Here is an 18,787-nt window from a genome sequence, read left to right as displayed (position 1 = left end):
ACTTGTTAAAACATGTTTAATACTGCATATTATGTTGTTAAAACAAAAACATGTCATTTTCACTGTTTTGAGCAGTTTTTATCACTTGCTGTTTTTGGCCTTAGAAAGCTGAAATAAGCTGATTCCTGCAATGCAGAAATAGGCTGTTCTGCAAACTCTCTCATTTCACTCAGTTTTCACTTGCAACTTGTTAAAACATGTTTAATACTGCATATTATGTTGTTAAAAACAAAAAACATTGTTCATTTTCACTGTTTTGAGCAGTTTTTATCACTTGCTGTTTTTGGCCTTAGAAAGCTGAAATAAGCTGATTCCTGCAATGCAGAAATACAGCTGTTCTGCAAACTCTCTCATTTCACTCAGTATTCACTTGCAACTTGTTTAATACTGCATATAATGTTGTTTAATACTGCATATAATGTTGTTAAAAACAAAAACATTGTTCATTTTCTCTGTTTTGAGCAGTTTTTATCACTTGCTGTTTTTGGCCTTAGAAAGCTGAAATAAGCTGATTCCTGCAATGCAGAAATAGGCTGTTCTGCAAACTCTCTCATTTCACTCAGTATTCACTTGCAACTTGTTAAAACATGTTTAATACTGCATATTATGTTGTTAAAAACAAAAACATTGTTCATTTTCACTGTTTTGAGCAGTTTTTTATCACTTGCTGTTTTTGGCCTTAGAAAGCTGAAATAAGCTGATTCCTGCAATGCAGAAATAGGCTGTTCTGCAAACTCTCTCATTTCACTCAGTATTCACTTGCAACTTGTTAAAACATGTTTAATACTGCATATTATGTTGTTAAAACAAAAACAATTGTTCATTTTCACTGTTTTGAGCAGTTTTTATTACTTGCTGTTTTTGGCCTCAGAAAGCTGAAATAAGCTGATTCCTGCAATGCAGAAACCGGCTGTTCTGCAAACTCTCTCATTTCACTCAGTATTCACTTGCAACTTGTTAAAACATGTTTAATACTGCATATTATGTTGTTAAACACAGAAAGAATCATAATTTCACTGTTTTGAGCAGTTTTTATCACTTGCTGTTTTTGGCCTTAGAAAGCTGAAATAAGCTGATTCCTGCAATGCAGAAATAGGCTGTTCTGCAAACTCTCTCATTTCACTCAGTTTTCACTTGCAACTTGTTAAAACATGTTTAATACTGCATATTATGTTGTTAAAAACAAAAAAAATTGTTCATTTTCACTGTTTTGAGCAGTTTTTATCACTTGCTGTTTTTGGCCTTAGAAAGCTGAAATAAGCTGAATCCTGCAATGCAGAAATACACTGTTCTGCAAACTCTCTCATTTCACTCAGTATTTACTTGCAACTTGTTTAATACTGCATATAAGGTTGTTTAATACTGCATATAATGTTGTTAAAAACAAAAACATTGTTCATTTTCTCTGTTTTGAGTGGTTTTTATAACTTTGCTGTTTTTGGCCTTAGAAAGCTGAAATAAGCTGATTTCCTGCAATGCAGAAATAGGCTGTTCTGCAAACTCTCTCATTTCACTCAGTATTCACTTGCAGCTTTTTAAAACATGTTTAATACTGCATATTATGTTGTTGAAAACAAAAAACATTGTTCATTTTCACTGTTTTGAGCAGTTTTTTTCACTTGTTGTTTTTTCCCTTAGAAAGCTGAAATAAGCTGATTCCTGCAATGCAGAAACCGGCTGTTCTGCAAACTCTCTCATTTCACTCAGTATTCACTTGCAACTTGGTAAAACATGTTTAATACTGCATATTATGTTGTTTAAAACAAAAACAATGTTCATTTTCACTGTTTTGAGCTATTTTTATCACTTGCTGTTTTTGGCCTAAGAAAGCTGAAATAAGCTGATTCCTGCAATGCAGAAATAGGCTGTTCTGCAAACTCTCTCATTTCACTCAGTATTCACTTGCAACTTGTTTAATACTGCATATAATGTTGTTTAATACTGCATATAATGTTGTTAAAAACAAAAACATTGTTCATTTTCACTGTTTTGAGCAGTTTTTATTACTTGCTGTTTTTGGCCTCAGAAAGCTGAAATAAGCTGATTCCTGCAATGCAGAAATAGGCTGTTCTGCAAACTCTCTCATTTCACTCAGTATTCCCTTGCAACTTGTTAAAACATGTTTAATACTGCATAGTATGTTGTTAAAAACAAAAACATTGTTCATTTTCACTGTTTTGAGCAGTTTTTATCACTTGCTGTTTTTGGCCTTAGAAAGCTGAAATAAGCTGATTCCTGCAATGCAGAAATAGGCTGTTCTGCAAACTCTCTCATTTCACTCAGTTTTCAATTGCAACTTGTTAAAACATGTTTAATACTGCATATTATGTTGTTAAAAACAAAAACATTGTTCATTTTCACTGTTTTGAGCAGTTTTTATCACCTGCTGTTTTTGGCGTTTGAAAGCTGAAATAAGCTGATTCCTGCAATGCAGAAACCGGCTGTTCTGCATACTCTCTCATTTAACTCAGTATTCACTTGCAACTTGTTTAATACTGCATATAATGTTGTTTAATACTGCATATAATGTTGTTGAAAACAAAAACATTGTTCATTTTCACTGTTTTGAGCAGTTTTTTTTCACTTGCTGTTTTTTTCCCTTAGAAAGCTGAAATAAGCTGATTCCTGCAATGCAGAAACCGGCTGTTCTGCAAACTCTCTCATTTCACTCAGTATTCATTTGCAACTTGTTAAAACATGTTTAATACTGCATATAATGTTGTTTAAAACAAAAACAATGTTCATTTTCACTGTTTTGAGCAATTTTTATCACTTGCTGTTTTTGGCCTTAGAAAGCTGAAATAAGCTGATTCCTGCAATGCAGAAATAGGCTGTTCTGCAAACTCTCTCATTTCACTCAGTATTCACTTGCAACTTGTTTAATACTGCATATAATGTTGTTTAATACTGCGTATAATGTTGTTAAAAACAAAAACATTGTTCATTTTCACTGTTTTGAGCAGTTTTTATTACTTGCTGTTTTTGGCCTCAGAAAGCTGAAATAAGCTGATTCCTGCAATGCCGAAATAGGCTGTTCTACAAACTCTCTCATTTCACTCAGTATTCCATTGCAACTTGTTAAAACATGTTTAATACTGCATAGTATGTTGTTAAAAACAAAAACATTGTTCATTTTCACTGTTTTGAGCAGTTTTTATCACTTGCTGTTTTTGGCCTTAGAAAGCTGAAATAAGCTGATTCCTGCAATGCAGAAATAGGCTGTTCTGCAAACTCTCTCATTTCACTCAGTTTTCAATTGCAACTTGTTAAAACATGTTTAATACTGCATATTATGTTGTTAAAAACAAAAACATTGTTCATTTTCACTGTTTTGAGCAGTTTTTATCACCTGCTGTTTTTGGCGTTAGAAAGCTGAAATAAGCTGATTCCTGCAATGCAGAAACCGGCTGTTCTGCAAACTCTCTCATTTCACTCAGTATTCACTTGCAACTTGTTAAAACATGTTTAATACTGCATATTATGTTGTTAAACACAGAAAGAATCATAATTTCACTGTTTTGAGCAGTTTTTATCACTTGCTGTTTTTGGCCTTAGAAAGCTGAAATAAGCTGATTCCTGCAATGCAGAAATAGGCTGTTCTGCAAACTCTCTCATTTCACTCAGTATTCCCTTGCAACTTGTTAAAACATGTTTAATACTGCATAGTATGTTGTTAAAAACAAAAACATTGTTCATTTTCACTGTTTTGAGCAGTTTTTATCACTTGCTGTTTTTGGCCTTAGAAAGCTGAAATAAGCTGATTCCTGCAATGCAGAAATAGGCTGTTCTGCAAACTCTCTCATTTCACTCAGTTTTCAATTGCAACTTGTTAAAACATGTTTAATACTGCATATTATGTTGTTAAAAACAAAAACATTGTTCATTTTCACTGTTTTGAGCAGTTTTTATCACCTGCTGTTTTTGGCGTTTGAAAGCTGAAATAAGCTGATTCCTGCAATGCAGAAACCGGCTGTTCTGCAAACTCTCTCATTTAACTCAGTATTCACTTGCAACTTGTTTAATACTGCATATAATGTTGTTTAATACTGCATATAATGTTGTTGAAAACAAAAAACATTGTTCATTTTCACTGTTTTGAGCAGTTTTTTTCACTTGCTGTTTTTGGCCTAAGAAAGCTGAAATAAGCTGATTCCTGCAATGCAGAAATAGGCTGTTCTGCAAACTCTTTCATTTCACTCAGTATTCACTTGCAACTTGTTTAATACTGCATATAATGTTGTTTAATACTGCCTATAATGTTGTTAAAAACAAAAACATTGTTCATTTTCACTGTTTTGAGCAGTTTTTATTACTTGCTGTTTTTGGCCTCAGAAAGCTGAAATAAGCAACCCAGGCTCATTAGAAAAACGTAGGCCTGACTACATTTCTAGAGAACCAGATATACGTACAAATAGGTACGCTTCCCTGCACTTTTTTAAAAATAACATCCGCTAGAGGCGCTAACTCGTTTTAAAATGCCTCCGCTTTAGATCATGCGTGTTTATTAAAAATAAAAACAAGGAAATTAAGGTTCGATCTTCTCTGTGCACACTCGTTTTAATGTGAATTAAGTGAGTGAGGAAAGACGTGTGGTATTTCAACATTCAACCTAGTTTGCTGGGATATACTCGGGATATAAACTACCGTGCCATGTTAGTTACATACCAAACAGCACAAAATTATTATTGAACAGCGATAAAATATTACTTTGTATGTGCATCTTTTGTTCGTTTCTCACATTAACGGGAATGACAACGTAAATGTAAGTCCATCTTATTTAAAATAATACGAGGAAAGCACGAAGAAATAATTTAGATAAAACGTAGCAAAGTTACATTTCAGTCAGGTGGTTTTATGTACTCCTGAAACGTACAAGATTTCTAGCAGATACTCGCTTCAAATGGTGAACAAAATATGATTTGTACGAGCAAAAAATTGACACGCTCATTTTTTCAAATTTTCTTCTTAACAAATGTGTTATATTTTAATTTGCCTGTTTCATTTGTTCTTTCATTTACAACGACAATTCAAGACTATTTTGAGCGATTAAAAGCACAACGTTTTCAGTCTAACAAATTAATAACTGTTTTATTTCGACTTGATTTAAATTTTGTCATATATTTGAAAAAAAAAAGTTAAATTGTGAGAGTAACCTATATGTAATACCTTATTATTAGACGGGTTTACTCCATAACACGCTTGTTATATATATATATATATATATATATATATATATATATATATATATATATATATATATATATATATATATATATATATATATATATATGCTTGTTTCGTTTTTTTGGCACTTTTAATTTATTTAAGGACAGCGGTGATCTGTTTAGACGATGATGTATATATCGTGCGTCGAACAGCTGGATATTGCAGAAACAGCGTGATCATTCAGGTAACCGTCATGTACTGTATAACGTTACACTGCTTTAAAATATATTATTATGCATGCCTCTGTGTTAGCTAGGTTTTATTAGTGTAATTATATTGTGAGTGATGTATAGAAATCATTTGATGTGCACTATCAAAGACAACCAAGTACTTATCAAAATAACCGTGCATATCAAGCAAATATAATATGCCGTAAATCATAGTATTGATTTTATTGCAGTTACATACTGTAGAAATATGCAAAATAATTACATGTGTTAGTAGTTTTTCTGCAAAAAAAGTTTATTATGCCACTGTAGGGTGTCTGAAGGAAATACAATTTGCTCTTCAAAACATTCTGTTGTATTTGTAGTTATAACCCAATTTAATATCTATGTGACAAAGAGTCTAATTTCACTATAGTCTGTCTTTGACTACATGAGCCAGGTTTTTACTGTGAAAGTATATTCAATAATTTATGACTTAGAACTGTAAAATAGGATCTATCAAGACTAATATTTTATATAATCTGTGCATACATACTGTAAATAGTATCTTGGCTTTTTGTATTTCTAGGAATGCTTCAAAGTACAAAAAAACAATTAGGATAATGGCCACCAATGATGATCATACCACCACAGAAGACATGGAAAGGGAATTACAGCTCGACATTGATGAAATAACATCTGATTTGCAAGAGTTACAGGTATGAATATGTTTCACAAACGCCTTACACAATATACTTAGTATCATTGTTATTAGAGTTTTTTTTTTTCTTGTTATGCACTGTTATGGTTAGGAGGAGACCGCTCCTAAACCGAGGCCTAAAAAGAAAAAGAAAGCTGTTCCAATTATTAGATGGAAAAAAAGAGACAAAAAAGGTCTCCTGGAGTATACAAAAACAGAACCCAAACGAGGAAGACGAGGCAAGTGATAATATAATAAATTGTTTTCATAAATTTCCTGTCTTCACAAACCTTTATCACCATCTTTACAGATAAATCCAGAGCTTCAACGGACAAAACATCAAGTGATGGAACTATGATTGATCCTGGTAAACCATATTTGTAAATATAGTAGTAAACAATAAATAAATCTAATGTATATATTTTTTAATCAAAAAATGTTTTTTTTTTTTTATATAGCAACTTCAAGTGGCACTGAGTGTTCAGTAAATGATTTTCCTGCAGATATGGGAACCCATGCGCAGCGTGCCATTGGTAAGTTACAAAATAATTTCTATCTTGTCAGAAGTTTCCTAAATGTTGGACATTTAAAACACTGTACACTAAGGACATTCACATTTTTGTTTTCTTAATATGGCATTTTTGTCTTTTAAGATATACAGTTACAGGAACTGAGTCAAGCGCTTATCTCAGACAAAAGTGTGTCTGCGTCTCACAATTGGACTTTAAGACAAGTATTATCTGAAAGCCATTGGTTACAAGCAAGACAAACCCTCTTGGACTACTCCCTAACATCAGAGATGGTAGAGTGCTTAGATTGTGATCACTGCAGAGCCAAAGCAGCAGTAATAAGGTGCAAGGACTGTTTGCCAAAACCACATTACTGCAGCAGCTGTGATGTGTCAGCTCACCAACACTATACTCTGCATAACAGAGAGTGTTATTTAGAAAACTTTTTTAACCCTATTCCTCCGTCAGCCGTTGTGATAGAAATCAATGGGAAGCAAACATTATGTGAGCAAGGTAAGCAACACTTTCGTTTGGGTATATGTTTTAAGTCATGCCTTAATATTAATATGGTTTTTATATTTCTTTAGCATGTTTGTTACCCATACAAGAGCCACGAAGTATTTGTGATTGTGAGGACCAAAACTTGTCTGTTAGCACTGGTCGATTAATACAGCTCATCAACATAAATGGTTTGTACTCCTTACATTTAAAATGTATCCTTTTTTGTATGTGTGTGTGTGTGTGTGTTTATATATATATTTATATATATAATATATATATATATATATATATATATATATATATATATATTTATTTTTTTATTTTATTTAATTTTTTTTAAATGTCTGTAATTTGATTTGATTGTAGGTCGCTATGATCTCTCTTTGCCTATGTGGTGCTGCAACACTTGCCACAAATCATGGACACCTGGGCTGCTGGACCTTGCCCGAAGTGGTTACTGGCCAGGCTCTGTAACATTTCAAACAATATATCAGGTTGATCTGTTCACTTCTTTTGAGCTGTTTAAACAAACAGAACTTTGGACGGGTAAAAATGCTTCAAATTACTCAAATGTTAAGAAAAAACAGCTCTTTAGCTCCATTGATGTTTTTTTTCCCCCAACTTTTAGAATGACACTATATGTGGCAAAACATTCCAGAAGGCATTTTTGGAGTGGACATATTGTCGTCATGAGAAAGAAAAGCTCAGTGCAATTGATCACTTCTCGTGTCCTGCATGTATCCCAAATGCTGTTGCAGTGTCTGCAGATGGAAACCGCAAACTATATCGGTTTAACAAAGCCAGAGAGTAAGAGCATACTACTCACAGTAGTAATTGCAAATGGATTATGCATATTAGTTTATGCTGACCATATAATATTTTTCCTCTGTTATTAATAGAGTCGAAGAACAGCCTTTTTTTAATGGTGTTTTCATTGCCAAGGATGAGGATGTGACCAATTTTGTCAATTTTGTTCAACAAAAGACCAGCTCAGTATGCTTTTATAATTTTATTTAACTATTATTTAACAAATATAGATAATTCACTTAATACTATTGATATGTTTTCTTTAATACAGGTACAAGGAAAAGGCACATGTGGAAAATCCACTTGGGCTGCTGCCAGAGAGACTTCAAGGAAGTCTAGTGGTAAATTGGATGAGGAGGGGTTGGAAGTGGCAGTGTGCAGACACAACATTTTGTTTAAAGCCCTGAATATGAGCAGGGGTGAGATTTTTGCATACCCTATGTATTTGCAAAAGGAAATAGCCTCAAAAACAAACTGCAGATTCTTCTGCACAGACATCATGTGCCGATACTGGCCCTACTTACAAAAGGTTGCACAAGTAGTTCCAAGTCTGCAGAAGTTAACAGAGATGAAGCCATTCCTTTCTATCATGCATGCAAAAGGATACTCTACAAGTTGTGAGGTAAGTTTTTAAATGACAAATAATTGTGCTAGGTCTTGTGTATTTAATTGTGTCTGTTAAAACTTCCTTGTTTGTTTAATAGGTCCAGTGGAGTGGCAGAAATCAATCAGGAGCAGGCACTACAATAGGAGAGGAAGTTGAGCAAGTTAACAGTTTTTTATCACGTGTTGCTCTTACAACAAAATATATGAGCAAGGCTGGTAAGTGTCATGTACATAGCAATGTAGTGTGTAGACTGAACATGTGTAAAGTGAAAAATCACTGGTAGTTGACCATGTGTATGTCATTTTCTTAAGCCCACTAGAAAACATCAAGTGAAAAATTTGTGTGACTTTATCTTGAATTTTATGAGGTTGCTTTAACAACATTGATAGTGTAATGATTGGTTTATAATTGGAATATAGTCAGTGAAATAGAACTTGTGAAGTTAAGTGCTGTGATTAACAGCAACTAAGCACTGAACAAAGAAAATAGTTTTCACATTTCACGTGTGTGTGTGTGTGTGTGTGTGTGTGTGTGCGTGTGTGTGTGTGTGTGTGTGTGTGTGTGTGTGTGTGTGTGTGTTATTTCTGTTTAGCACGAGTGGACATGATCACACTTCATGCAAAAGGATGGAATCAGCTGAAAAAGAAAAGCCTCCACGTGTACTTGTCTCAGCGATACTTAAAGGTATATGAATTCAAAATGCTGTTGTTTTAAACTGAAGTTTTTAACTTTAATATAACATTTATTTTTAAATGGTCTTTCCCAATGAAGTGTTGATATATATACATATATACATATATATATATATATATATATATATATATATATATATATATATATATATATATATATATATATACATATATATATATATATATATATATATATATATATATATATATATATATATATATATATAAATATATATATATATATATATATATATATATATATATATATATATATAAATATACATATATATATATATATATACACACTGTCACGGATTGGCCAGGCTCTTCCACCAGCATCACGCAAAGATCACCATCACCTGAGTATTAACCACACACAGCTGCACCCAATCACTTAGTCACTATATAAGCACACACCTCACTTCACTCAGTGTCCGGTCTCGTTCCTACGAAGCGGACTCTGAGTGAACAACTCCTGGTAATCACTAATCCTAGATCTCAGTTTATTGTACTTATCTGCTCTCTGTCTCTCCTAGTTCGTCCAGTGTTCCCGGTATCCTGTCTGCCTTGTGTTTATCGTCAGTCTGTCTTCCCCGCAAGCCCTCTGGTGTGTGCATTCGGTTCTCCTCAGTATCAGTCATCCAACCTGCCACAACGGATCGTCAGACCAACCTAACTCCACTCACTTCTCCTCCGTTCTCCTTGTGTGCTCATTTGTTGTTAAATAAACATCGTTGATAATTCACTCACCTCCTTTGTCCGTCTGCTTCCCATAACAGAAGACCGGACCTACTACAATCAACAGCATGAGCACTCACGATCCCATTCAGGAGTTGGTGGACTCGCTGAAGAGAGTCTTGTCACCATCTGCTCCACTTCCCGAAGCACCACCAGCACCGAGCACTTCTTCACCGTCCACCCACTCATCCAGTCCCATGGCTCGACCAGCGCCCTACTCTGGCGGGGCGGAGGAGTGCAATGGTTTTCTGTTACAATGTTCTCTAATATTCACCATGCAACCTGAGTTATATCCCACAGATCGGTCCAAAATCGCTTTCATCATCTCCCTTCTCTCTGGATCGGCTCTTCGGTGGGCAGAAACCATCTGGCAACAGTCTGGGCCGGTAACCAGCTCCATTCAAGCATTCATCAAGTACTTTAAGGAGGTTTTCGGTCGCGCAGATGCAGAAGTAGCAGCTGGAGAACAGTTATACCATCTCAAACAGGGAGCCATGTCCACTCAGGATTATGCGCTCCGGTTCCGTACTCTGGCTGCTGCTAGCGGATGGAATGAGCGATCTCTCCTCACCACCTACCGGCTCGGACTGGAGCCCAGCCTCCGACTACAGCTAGCAGCCCTCGACGATACCATGGGGTTGGAGAAATTCATCCAACAATCCCTCCGCTGTTCAGATCGTCTGAGGGTCTACCAGCACGATCTTCCATCTGCACCCCAAGCACTCCTCCGTTCGCCAGAGCCAGCAGTCCCTCCAGAACCTGAACCAATGATCGTGGAATCTGGTAGACTCACCATCACTGAGCGACAGAGGAGGCTGACCCGGGGTTTATGTATGTACTGTGGTGCCGACGGACATGTCAGGCTGGACTGTCCCATTCGTCCAGCACGTCCCTTGGTGAGTGTATTCAGTTCTCCCATTGAAAAAATGCATCCTCTCACCACCAATGTCCAGTTAACTACCCCTTCTGTATCTGTTTCAGTCACGGCCCTCATCGACTCCGGGTCAGCTGGAAATTTCATCTCGTTCGCCCTCTGTCGCCAGCTCCAACTTAACACCGAAGCCTCGACGCACGTCTACCAGATCCAACCCATAACTAACGCAATCCATTCCCAGGCACGTATCCATCGCAAATGTGAACCTATCAATCTCCAAGTGGGATTGCTCCACAAGGAGGAGATGCAATTTCTGGTTCTGGAGGGTGCATCTATGGACATCATTCTAGGGCGCCCGTGGCTGGTGAAGCATGATCCCATCCTCTCTTGGGGCACAGGAGAGATAAGAAAATGGGGTGAAGACTGCAAAACCAGATGTTTTCCCGACCTACCTGTTCAACTTCAGAAACCCCTTACTATCTATGTCACGTCAGTTGAAAGTCCAGTCGATAAACGATCCATTCAAATCCCGAAGATATACTCCGCATATGAAGACGTTTTTTGCCCCAAGAGAGCTTCCCAGCTACCTCCACATCGGCCATGGGACTGCGCCATAGACCTGCTGCCAGACGCTCCTATGCCCAAAGGTAGGATCTACCCGTTGTCCCTTCCGGAAACTAAGGCCATGGAGGAGTATATTCAGGAAGCACTGAGTCAGGGGTATATCCGCCAGTCCACGTCACCCGCTGCCTCAAGCTTTTTCTTTGTGGCCAAGAAGGATGGAGGGCTGCGTCCTTGCATCGACTATCGAGTTCTGAATCAAGGAACAATAAAGTTCCGGTATCCCCTTCCTCTCGTCCCTGCGGCCCTGGAACAACTCCGATCAGCCAAGGTATTCACGAAGTTGGACCTCCGCAGCGCATACAATCTGGTTAGAATACGTGAGGGGGACGAGTGGAAGACAGCGTTTGTGACCCCTACAGGGCACTACGAATACCTGGTCATGCCCTATGGTCTGGTCAACGCCCCCTCCGTATTCCAGAACTTCATTCACGAAGTCCTCCGGGAGTTCCTCCATATCTCCGTCATAGTCTACATTGATGACATCCTGATTTACTCCCGGAGTGAGGCCGAACACCGCCACCACGTTGCGGAGGTCCTACAAACCCTCAGAGACCATCAATTGTACCTCAAGGCTGAAAAATGCTCCTTCCACCTACCGTCTGTTCAGTTCTTGGGGTACATCATTGATCATGAAGGGGTTCGCATGGACGAGGGGAAGGTCACTGCCGTTGTCTCCTGGCCAAAACCAACAACTATTAAAGAACTCCAACGATTTCTAGGGTTTGCCAATTTCTATAGACGTTTCATCCACAACTACAGTCTCATTACCGCTCCGCTTACCAACCTACTCAAAAACCAACCCAAGAAACTCTCCTGGCCTCCCGAAGCCGACGCAGCCTTCCAAGCCCTCAAACAAGCCTTCACTCAAGCTCCACTCCTGACTCACCCAGATCCTGAAATCCCGTTCGTGGTCGAGGTAGATGCCTCGACAACTGGAGTGGGAGCCATCCTATCACAACATCATGGTACACCAGCATTACTCCATCCATGCGCCTATTTCTCCAGGAAGCTCAGCCTGGCGGAGAGAAACTATGACATCGGAAATCGGGAGCTATTGGCTATAAAGCTTGCCCTGGAAGAATGGCGACACTGGCTGGAGGGAGCCAAACATCCTTTCCAGGTGATTACAGACCATAAAAATCTCCAGTACCTCAAAGAAGCCAAAAGACTCTGTCCTCGTCAGGCCCGATGGTCCCTGTTCTTCTCCCGATTCCAATTCTCAATATCTTACCGACCTGGGTCAAAGAACATCCGAGCGGACGCACTGTCCCGAATTTATGATCAGCCGGAAATCATGGAGACCCCAGCCAGAATCCTTCCAGAACAGATCACGGTCTGTCCCATCACCTGGTCCGCTCCTACAGTCGTCGCCACTCCCGAATCCAGGCATCCGCCGGGCTGTCCCCCCAATCGTCGTTTCATTCCTGAAAACCAACGGGTAGATCTGATTCATTCCACCCATACATCTTTGGGCACAGGGCATCCCGGGGCCAACAACACCCTCTCGCTGCTATCCCAACGCTTTTGGTGGCCGCACATGGCGAGGGATGTGAGGAGATACGTTCAAGGCTGTAGAGAGTGCGCTATGTCGAAGAGTCCTCGCCATCTACCTGCAGGTAAACTCCATCCCTTGCCCATCCCGAACCGCCCCTGGTCACACCTAGGAGTTGACTTCATGACAGATCTCCCATCATCTGAAGGTAATACCTGCATTTTAGTCATTGTCGATCGATTTTCCAAATTCTGCCGTCTGATTCCCTTGAAGGGTCTGCCCACAGCCCTAGAAACCGCCGAAACTCTATTCAACCATGTCTTCCGATGCTTTGGGTTACCTGAGGATATAGTCTCGGACCGAGGACCCCAGTTCATCTCCAGACTATGGAAAGCCTTCTTCAGACTCCTAGGTGTGACCGTCAGCCTCTCGTCTGGCTATCATCCACAGACCAACGGCCAGACTGAGAGGAAGATCCAAGAAGTGGGGCGGTTCCTCAGAACATTCTGTCACGGTCATCAAAACTCCTGGAGCCAGTTTCTGGGCTGGGCAGAATACGCCCAGAATTCCCTGCGGCAACCTACCACCGGACTTACGCCATTCCAGTGTATTCTGGGATTCCAACCTCCACTCTTTCCCTGGGATGGCGAACCTTCTGATGTCCCCGCAGTGGATTACTGGTTCCGGGAGAGCGAGAGGGTCTGGGACGATGCTCATCACCATCTCCAGAGGGCAGTTCGCAGAGCCAAGGAGGTCTCCGACAAGAGGAGGATTCCAGGTCCCAGCTATGCGCCGGGGCAGAAAGTTTGGCTCTCCACCAGAGACATCCGCTTGCGACTGCCCTCCCGAAAACTTAGTCCCAGATTTGTTGGTCCCTTCACCATCCTGGAGCAGGTCAACCCAGTCACGTTTAAGTTACAGTTACCACCACAATATAGGATCCACCCCACATTCCACGTGTCACTCCTCAAACCCTTTCACGACCCTCTGATTCCCTCCACAGAGCCTGGCCATGAAGAGGAACCTCCTCCCCCACTGATGTCGGAAGTCGGATCCATCTACAAAGTCAAGGACATTCTACGGTCCCGACGTCGTGGTGGTCATCTGGAATATCTAGTCGACTGGGAGGGATACGGTCCGGAGGAAAGATCTTGGGTCCCCAGATCAGATATATCACCACGGCGTCGGAGGTATAGGCCCTCAGGAGCGGGCCCTGGGGAGGGGGGTAATGTCACGGATTGGCCAGGCTCTTCCACCAGCATCACGCAAAGATCACCATCACCTGAGTATTAACCACACACAGCTGCACCCAATCACTTAGTCACTATATAAGCCCGTGTAACTGCACAAAATTCATGCCTTATTCAGCTACAATGATATAAAAACATGTTTTTTTATTTATTTAAAGAATAAGCAAATTATTATTAAGAACGACAATATGAATTTTGTCTTTGATAGTGCATAATGTGACAATGTGAAAAAAGGCAAATTAAATTATTATTTACTATGTATTTTCTATTAAAGTGTTAATTCCTTAACACCCACCTCAATTTTCATCTGGTTATGATACATTTTACAATATTAATCTTCAATTACTTCCTACAAACATTGTTCACTTTTATTGTGAGTAAATGAAAGACAAATTTATAAAGTTATAAAATTGCATAAATTTTAGCAAGATTCTAATGCTTTACTTACCTTGAAGGATTCATACAGGATACAATTCGTTGCAAATGGCTATTTTGTAGCATATAAATAACAAATTTGGTTGGTATAGCAAATAGGAGAAAACTTCTATGATATATACGTATGTATGTGTACAGAAATAGAAACTGCATGTAAACATTGAATATACAACTGTGCAAATACAATTCTAGATCCAGTTTGGTGCTGATACTATAAAATAATTAACATAATTTAAATGCTTAATGATACCATTGTTGCACTTCATGTAATTGCTTTAAATGAAACAATTAAGTGCTTTGAAAACGGAATTACGTTTTAGAATAAAACATTAAATAAATGTCAACTATCCCAGTATGCAAATAAGCAGTCTGAACTTATTTACCAAACACAGTTAACTTTATTTGTGTTAAGCATACACACCATTTATATTTCCAAAAAATAACAACATACGTAATCATTATTAATAAACATATGCCATTTTATAAATTGCAGTGTGTGTATCTGAGTGGAACAGTTATTGTAAATTATTATTATTATTATTATTATATCTAACAAATACTGCATGTGGATTAGTGAGCAACATGGCTGAACTGATAATAACTGTCCTATCTGAACTGTTTTAGCAATGGTAAAAGCATGCTTTATTTATTTATTTATTTATTTTACATGAGCCTGTAGAATCACTAACAAATACACTTCAATATTACAGTCAAACAAATGATGATGGCTCCCAAGAGTCTTTCCACTTGATTCCACTATAACAGAAAAATAAGAAAAAGAAAAAAATACAATTTAAATCATGCAAGTTTAATAAAAGTGGATTAAGACAGAAGCTGTAACCAATGAAAATGTATTGAAATATAGCAAGAGTACATACCATGATGTGCAGGGAGCCCATCTAACAAGGACTTCGGAGTTACCCTGTGTGAAAAAGCAAAAATTAGAAAACAATATTCTGCCCCCAAAAATAACTCATGTGTAATGTAACATATCTAATGTCGATGATAAACTAAAACACTGAAGTGTCTTTGAACAACACTGAACTGTCTTTAAACAATTAAACTGTGTTTGCATCATTGAATGATAATTTTCCTCTAGATCACCCCAAAGTTGCTTTTAAACAATCTTTAAAATGCTATAAATAAACAACTGCCATAAGAATAAAGGTAACAAATTTAATCTCTAGAATTAAAAAAGTTGTAAAATGTAAAACATTACATGAAACAAGCAAAACTGCGAACTTACTTAACAAAATCACTTACTCCTTTCATTCTGTTTCTCAATATCCTCTGGTATGGGAAGCTGTTGTTCTCCAGCCGTTCCATGCATTCTGAACATTGGTCTGTTATAAATGAAACAAAAAAGAGTACATTACAAAATTAATAAATATATAGGAAATATACAAATATGTTATTACGCCTTTAACACATACCAGCAAAACCTAATATTTCTGTACTAGATATTAGCCTTTTGATATACTTCACCTTTATGTTTCTTGTCTTTAATTTTTTTTGTTGACTCTAAAAAAAGATTAGATTGGTAAATAAATATGGGATAAAATGTTTTACATTCACAACTGTTTAAAAACTTTGGAAATACATTTGCCTTTTTTTCTTTTAGTTGAAGAAGTGGTGGGGTCAGGAGCAGTGGGGTTCAGCACATGCACAGGGGCGGTGGGGTCCAGCACAGGCACAGTGGAATCCAGCACGGGCAGAGTGGGGTCCAGCACGGGCACAGTGAGGTCAAGCACAGGCACAATAGAATCCAGCACAGGCACAATAGGGTCCAGCACAAGCACAGGAGGTTCCAGCACAAGCACAGGGGGTTCCAGCACAGGCACAGGGGGGTCCAGCACAGGCACAAGGGGGTCCAGCACATGCACAGGAGCGTTGGGGTCCAGCACAGGCACAGGAGCGGTGGTGGGGTCCAGCATAGTCACAGCAGAGGTGATGCTAAAGCTATCTGAGGCCGCTCCTTTCTTTTTTCCTCTCTGAAAATGAACTTTAAAATTTGATAACAACATTTTAAATGGGAATCATTACAGAATAATAGTTTACAATTATTAGGAAACTATATGGGAAGTAATGCAGGATAAATAAGAACCACTACAGCTAGTTTATAATATGACAATCTTCAAAGAATTATTGATAAATAGATTAGATTGGTAAATAAATATGGGATAAAAAGTTTTACATTCACAACTGTTTAAAAACTTTGGAAATACATTTACCTTTTTTTCTTTTAGTTAAAGAAGTGGTGGGGTCAGGAGCAGTGGGGCCCAGCACAGGCACAGGGGCGGTGGGGTCCAGCACAGACACAGTGGGTTCCAGCACATGCACGGGCACAGTGAGGTCAAGCACAGGCACATTAGGATCCAGCACAGGGGGGTCTCGCACAGGCACAGTAGAGTCCAGCACCTGCACAGTCATGGTGGGGTCCAGCACAGGCACAGTGGGGTCAAGCACATGCACAGGAGCGTTGGGGTCCAGCACAGGCACAGGAGCGATGGTGGGGTCCAGCATAGTCACAGCAGAGGTGATGCTAAAGCTATCTGAGGCCGCTCCTTTCTTTTTTCCTCTCTGAAAATGAACTTTAAAATTTGATAACAACATTTTAAATGGGAATCATTACAGAATAATAGTTTACAATTATTAGGAACTATATGGGAAGTAATGCAGGATAAATAAGAACCACTACAGCTAGTTTATAATATGACAATCTTCAAAGAATTATTGATAAAGCCTTTTTATTATACTTTGACATTATACTTATTGTTTATTATACTTGTTATAAGCTAGTTTCTTATTGGCATGTATATTATTACAGTAATGTCTATTTTGAAGATAATAATTGTGGAACCAACTTGTGGAACCACTACTTGCCATACACTTTTATACACATATACACTTATTTAACCGCACACTTACTTGCCAATTTGCACATAACAGCTGCACATATAACATTGTATATAGTAATATAGCTGTACATACACTTGTCAATCTGTATATTTGCACTCACTACATACTTTTATTTTTTAAAATATATTTATTATCTGTTTTTTGTCCTGTCTCTGTAATCCTGTTGCACTGTAGAGGCTCTGTCACGAAAACAAATTCCTCGTATGTGTGAACCAGAGATGTATAGTAACGAAGTAGAACTACTTCACTACTGTACTTAAGTACTAAAAGGCAGTATCTGTACTTTACTGGAGTATTGTTTTTTTCTCCTACTTCCACTTTTACTTAAGTACATATTTTCGATGAGTTTAATACTTTTACTCCGATAGATTTTTTATGAGCTGCATCGTTACTCGTTACTAGAGGTGTCAAAATGGTCGAAATCGGTTCAGTAATAGATCATAACGGGTTATGACGTACTGACGTCATTTATCTCCTATGTGCGGTGTCGCAATACTATGGCGAAGGACGGAGGTGCGAGGGCGAGTGAAGGCGGCACAGCACATGACCCGCATTTTCACTGCTACAGAGAAATGTTGTGAGACTCCCATCTCTGCCTCTCTCACTTTGGAGATTTGACCCGCTGGCCTGGTAGGCGTGTATGAGGTGCAAGTTTTCTCCACTGTGTCTATTATAGATTACCTGTGATAACCGCGTATTATACATACATAGACTGTAACCGCGGCTGTTCTTCCCGCCATCAGTGAACAACGCTTTCATTTCTAAAGCCGATAGCAGCCCTTTCTGTTGAGAAGGTGACGACAATAACTAATCAAAGGGGTGTAAGACCTCGCCTGTCAGCGTTTAAAAAGCAGGCGGGAGAATATTTACATTAGTTTATTTGCTATAAATGCTCATGCTGTCTTCTGTGCATGAGTTTTGTTTGATACATTCAGAAAGAGTGTTTTCTTTGAGCGGGTCAAATTAAGGGTACAGTTCATATATCTTTCTGCTGTATTAAAGGACACAATTGTATTACAAAGTAACCATTTAACTGTCACACCAAGAAAAAAAACAATAGAATTTTTTTATTTATTGCATTTCATAATTCCTAATGTCGCTAGTTAACACAATCAATACATTTTCCCCCAACACATCCCATAGTTTCTAAAATATCAGCCTCTACCAAATGGTTGAGATGTTGGTTTATGGTAAAAGTACCAGAATGAATAAATATACTATAAAAATATGAAGTTTAGGACCAATTTAATTAAAACATAATCAAAAT

At 38.3% G+C, this 18,787-nt stretch overlaps 4 long non-coding RNA genes across 4 annotated transcripts; 3 read left to right on the top strand and 1 right to left on the bottom strand.

The window, feature by feature from the left end:
• Nucleotides 1-6,357: 6,357 nt before the first annotated feature.
• On the top strand, nucleotides 6,358-6,870 carry LOC130245120 (uncharacterized). The gene is made up of 3 exons (XR_008839301.1): nucleotides 6,358-6,439; nucleotides 6,531-6,605; nucleotides 6,726-6,870. It is a non-coding gene; the product is annotated as an uncharacterized LOC130245120 (long non-coding RNA).
• A 148-nt stretch (nucleotides 6,871-7,018) lies between these two features.
• LOC130220872 (uncharacterized) lies at nucleotides 7,019-7,533 on the top strand. Its single transcript, XR_008836239.1, has 3 exons — nucleotides 7,019-7,094; nucleotides 7,169-7,270; nucleotides 7,449-7,533. It is a non-coding gene; the product is annotated as an uncharacterized LOC130220872 (long non-coding RNA).
• Nucleotides 7,534-7,762: 229 nt separating this feature from the next.
• On the top strand, nucleotides 7,763-8,273 carry LOC130245064 (uncharacterized). The gene is made up of 3 exons (XR_008839289.1): nucleotides 7,763-7,889; nucleotides 7,982-8,075; nucleotides 8,161-8,273. It is a non-coding gene; the product is annotated as an uncharacterized LOC130245064 (long non-coding RNA).
• A 7,022-nt stretch (nucleotides 8,274-15,295) lies between these two features.
• Nucleotides 15,296-15,942, bottom strand: LOC130220877 (uncharacterized). Its single transcript, XR_008836240.1, has 3 exons — nucleotides 15,865-15,942; nucleotides 15,480-15,523; nucleotides 15,296-15,357 (listed from the first exon to the last, which is right to left on the bottom strand). It is a non-coding gene; the product is annotated as an uncharacterized LOC130220877 (long non-coding RNA).
• Nucleotides 15,943-18,787: the final 2,845 nt, after the last annotated feature.

This window comes from Danio aesculapii, chromosome 1, assembly GCF_903798145.1.
Source record: "Danio aesculapii chromosome 1, fDanAes4.1, whole genome shotgun sequence".
In the NCBI taxonomy this organism is placed as follows: Eukaryota; Metazoa; Chordata; class Actinopteri; order Cypriniformes; family Danionidae; genus Danio; species Danio aesculapii.
Note: the sequence above shows the minus strand (reverse complement) of the source record. Positions and strands in the feature narration are given on the sequence as shown.